We start from the raw sequence: 4,996 nt of genomic DNA on the forward strand, positions 1-4,996 counted from the left end.
CTAGCATAAAAAAAATCACTGATTTACAAAACGTTTTATTTTTTTATTGCGTCCTAAAAGCGTATTTTCGTTGCACATGCAGTCATCTACTTTTATTTTTATCTATTCTTTTTATCTTTTAATAAAATAAAAATGAGATGAACATTGATTACTCTGCTGATGCTGAAATCGGCTTCTCTTAATTAATTTTTTTAAACATTTTGGGTCATTTCCTGTTGTTGTGAAGTAATGCAGGATTGGTTGCTCAAGTCTCCTTTCCTGTCTCCCTCAGTCAAGGTAAGTCACCGGAAATGTCTTGCAATGTATTTCATTTGCTTGTTATTAGAAGATTTACTTAGTTATAATGTGGCTTTTGTTCGTATTAGGACAGTACGCGCCTCATCTGTAAATATCTGTAAATTAGCGGGTGTGTTTCTAAAAAAGACTGTTAACATTTTGGCTAAAGGGAGAGAAATTTCAAATCCAACTGGTGTATAAACCAACAGATGGGCGTGGAGACTTGGACTTGGAGATGTGACAAGTGATTTTTGAAATCGCGACTGACATAATGAGTTGAAAAAAAAAGAGATCTCAATAAACTTGTCACTCAGTCTTAGAAAGGTTCGGTCATATTTGAGCTGTTTTCCATAACTGTAAGTCCACATTTCTAATCCTCACAGGGTTTGTGGTATTTGGCTTTGCACACTAGTCACTCAGGGTCGCAACCCCTGCAGGAAATATGGGCTACCATAGCAACAGAAAGATGGCCTCTAAAGGCTTAACATTATTCCGCCATAATAGAAAAATAACAGCGCCAAATCCCGTCCTTAGTGAGGAAGCTTATTTGGTAGAGGCAGGCTCCCACCTGTGATCCTTAGTTGCCACACCACTGTGCAAAGACCAAAGGGGAAAAGCCCATTTAAAACGCAGGGGTAGGGGTGGGGCTGTGTGCCTGCTTTCTAACCAAGCCACAATCTTTGCAGCTGCAAACAGCATTGCTTCAAAAGAAATCACTTCAGCGTCAAAATCACTAGCTGGCCTGTAAACAAATACAAGATGCCATTTTCAGTGACAGCAAGAACCTTGTTTACAACTACTAGTTGTTTTATTTAATTTGCCTTAACTGAGTTATGTTGGATAATTCAGCCATTGCATACGGTAACACAGGACCAACTGATGTAAAAGCCTTCCATTTCTGTGAATCAGTTGCACTGCAGTGTCTTTCTGGTGTCTTGTTACTGGCTGTTGTATTATTGTTGGGCAAAGGGATATTGTCATGGATATGAGGCATCCCTATATTTTGTGTCTGTTAATTAAACATATTTTTGAAGCTGAAACAACCTGTAGAATATGTTGTTGTTGTCATTGAAATCCTTTGCTATTTGTCCTTGTGCCGATTCTGTGCATTCAAAAATTTGAAAGATTAGCAATGCATGGAAAACAATATTGTTTTCCCAGAGCATTTCCTTTTGTTGTTGTTTTCTGAAGCCTCTTTGATTTTTCGGGCTGTGATCATGATGCTCGGCTCTTATTGTGGCTTGATGGTTTTGAATATGGGACGACAGTCATAACGGACACCATCAAGGATATCTTTGGACCACGCACTTCATTCTCTACGTAATTAAATCTGTATATTATTCGCAGTTGACCAATGAGAGGGCAGCTTCCCCTGCTGATCATGTTTCAGAGCCTTAAACTGGGCACCTTTCCACATCAAAGCACTCCTGAGTGCTTGCTTCTCAAGGACTCACGTCTTCGGGAAAGAATGGCCTCTACTTAGAAACGAACACCGCTGGTCTAATTTGCCTTGCATGGCCCTCTCCATCCCCCTAGTGTATGTGCAGCCTGGGCCTGATCTGACACAGCCGTGGCTATCTGACGAGATCACATGGAGAGGTGCGGGAACTTAAAGGTGAGGAGTTACTCTGCATCCTACCAGGAGCCTCAAAAGGACTGTATTAAAATGCGCTCGATATGCCGGTAAGGGCTTTCAAAGTGCTGCGCACCCTCTAGCCCCGGCAAACTACAAGGGCATCTGTGAACCCATGGTAAGGGGAATAAGACCCCTATTCATTTAATGAATCCAGGGTATTAGTATGCCTAACCAGCCTCCCATATTTTTATCTTTAGTCAAGTTCAGTGCAGCGATCTACTAACTTGGAAGTGACAAAGGCAGGTGGATGTTAGATGAATTTTGAGCTACATGCACAACTTTCTACATGAGAATCTCAACTGACAGCATTTGTTGGACAATGCTGATTACGTCGAAAAATAATTTGTACTTTAAAAAAAGCAAAAATGGAGTTTATAGAGAAGCACTTACAATGGAAGCGAATGGGCCAATTTTTCTATGTTATATGAAAGCACTTACAATTATTCTTCGGTTAAAACTTGTTTATTATTTGAGCTGTAAGGTATTTAAATAATAATTTTTACAATTGTTTTAGGGTTTTATGTTGTCGTGGCAAAGATAAAATTGGATATAATTTAAGACAAGAAAATGTTACTAAGTTTTGTTTACACTAAAATCATGCGTATGCATGTGTATTGTGCACGTCTTCTGTCTATACTGTTAAAGCAGTGGATATTTTCATGTTTACATATTGGCCCCATTCACTTCAGTTGTACTGTAAGTGCTTCACTTGTAACACAATTTATATTTTTTTCTGTACAGAAAATGAGGAATAAACGCATGCTAATTTTTGCAGTAATCATACCAAAAAAGCGGTCAACTAAGCCTAATTTATACTGGACCCGAAACATTCCTTTAAGAAAACCGGCGAAGCACGTCTCGTCGCATTGTGAAAGTTTGTTTTCACACTCAAACCTGCTAATATATCTTTAAAGGATAATGTTTAAGAAATTGGGCCAATAAATTTGCCAAAAGATGATAGACGGGAAGCATATATTTGCATAATTTCACACCCGCTTGGCGGTAAGCTGGGAACATGCTGGTCGTAGTGATGGAACTGTGAATCTTAACCATGTCTCACTGCAACTGGGCTGTGTTAGCTCAGCCTCTGTGCATCAGACTTGTTTGTGCCAAACAGGGAAGCATGACGTGGCGGAGGCTCCGCCCTGGACGTTGCGCACCTGAGAGTGGCGACTGATTTTGGTGTATTTGTGATAGCCACCTGCAAGAGATTTGGCAGATAGTGGAGTTTCGGACCAGGAATGGGCAGCTGCTGGACCTAATTAAAAGCACAGTAACAGAAACTATCGCAGCCACACATCAAGGTCTTAGACGATGTCCATCTGCAAGCTAATCTCTGGGGTGCAAGGACCTGATGTGACCGAAACCAGTTGCATGCTGGGCCACAAGCCTGACCCCTGGTCCAGCAGCTCGGTTGGGGCCAAGCTTACCTGTGCCTGACGAAAGGTGATGCGCTTCATCTGTGTTTGCGCGGCAACTCCAACCTGGAGTGCAGAGGTGAGAGGTCAGCAGTAGAGGGCAAGCTTAAGAGAATCACACATGGGGCACATTTACCAAACACTGTCTGGAGGTAACATGCATTTTCAACTGATATCGCTCCTCAGGAGCTCATGAAATGTTCACAGTGCCTTTGTACTTGCCCCCCTGACCTCAGTTAAAAGAAAGAAAAACTGCAGCCTTGATTGACTGCTTGCTGATTTGCCATGATAGTTAATTATCGCATGATAGTTTATTACCAAGACAGAGGGGCTTTAAAATTTCAAAGCTAAAGAATTGTTCACTTGATCTGCAAAATGCACCGAAAGAACATTTTAACCCCACTGTTGCTGGAGCGGCATTTTTCTTTTTATTTTGAAATTAATTAAAGCAGACAGTGAAAGAAGGATGTTCAAAACTAAACAATTAAACACTCACTCTCACACCTTTTAATGTATCCATCCTTCATTGGAACCTCGTGTGTGCCTGTCAGGGGAACCATAAACCTGTTATGCAGTTATCCATCACTTCAGCCTTATTCTGTAGTGATGTTATCCGAATCAAAGGTGTCGTAAGTCAGCGTTCACTCATAGTGATGTAAATAGTTTGACATTGTCTGCAGCACTGCCTGCTTATGCTTTATTGTTGTCAGACTTTTCCCAAGATTTTTTCTCCTTCTGATTTCTATCCAGCCTCTTTGGTTTTCCATCATGTAGAGTTAAAGAAACTAATGTAGTTTATATTACAGGCTTACAGTTTGTAAAAAAAGTCCTGAATAACAAACATGACAAAAACAGCTGACCCGAACTCTGCATTTAAAAAATTTGAAATAAAAAGGTTAAAAAAATAGTAACCTTAACGTGATTTGATTCTTGCTAACTAAAGCTAACATTTTTGTTATTATAATTTTTTTGTCCCTACTATCACTGAAATGGATGTCCTGAGAAATCACACCTGTTTTTATGACAGCCCTAGACTCTGTAAATGGTAAAAAGGAGTCAGGGGAGAATAGCCCATGTCTTTTTTTTTTTCTTGCAGAAACGCTTCATAATCATTATGTGTGTTAAGGTTTTCTGACATCTATGGGATTACATCTCTGCCACAATTCTGCGCACGAAAGATCATATTTTGAGCGCGCAAAAGTGCATTTTGCACGCGCGCGATCTGAGTTTTGTGGAGAAAATGTTAGTTTTGCAAAGAAAAAAGTATTTTGAGCGCACAAATCAATTTTGCATTTAAAATAAGTTTTTGGATTTGTGCAGACCTTCTCTTTTGCGAGTGCAACGTTTCACTAGCTTGCTCACCTGATGCCCGCCCTCAGTGCTCTCTACATGCCAACGGCTCGCTTTCTCAACACAACCCAGCATTACAATATGCCATAATTCCAGCCAATCAGAGACGAGGATGCTAAATTCTGATTGGCTGCCTTGACAACCAATCACAACATTCCATGCATGGCTGATGACAGCGGAAGAGGGAAAATACAGTGCATGCATAATTATTATGCAAGTTGATATTCTGATTATATTTTTTTCCAAGCACATTTTACCAATTCCAAACAACATCAATCTTAATAACTACTATTAATCTTGTATTTAATCACTTATA

At 40.0% G+C, this 4,996-nt stretch overlaps 1 long non-coding RNA gene across 1 annotated transcript in view; it reads left to right on the top strand.

Annotated features, from left to right (window-relative positions):
• Window positions 1-220: 220 nt before the first annotated feature.
• The window catches only part of LOC107751981 (uncharacterized), a 65,008-nt gene continuing 60,232 nt past the window's right edge, over window positions 221-4,996 (top strand). The window contains exon 1 of the long non-coding RNA XR_001641321.1: window positions 221-276. This is a non-coding gene — a long non-coding RNA (uncharacterized LOC107751981). The remainder of the gene's footprint in view (window positions 277-4,996) is intronic.

The sequence above is a fragment of the Sinocyclocheilus rhinocerous genome, unplaced genomic scaffold (genome assembly GCF_001515625.1).
Source record: "Sinocyclocheilus rhinocerous isolate Xijiao unplaced genomic scaffold, SAMN03320098_v1.1 scaffold662, whole genome shotgun sequence".
NCBI classification, from domain to species: Eukaryota; Metazoa; Chordata; class Actinopteri; order Cypriniformes; family Cyprinidae; genus Sinocyclocheilus; species Sinocyclocheilus rhinocerous.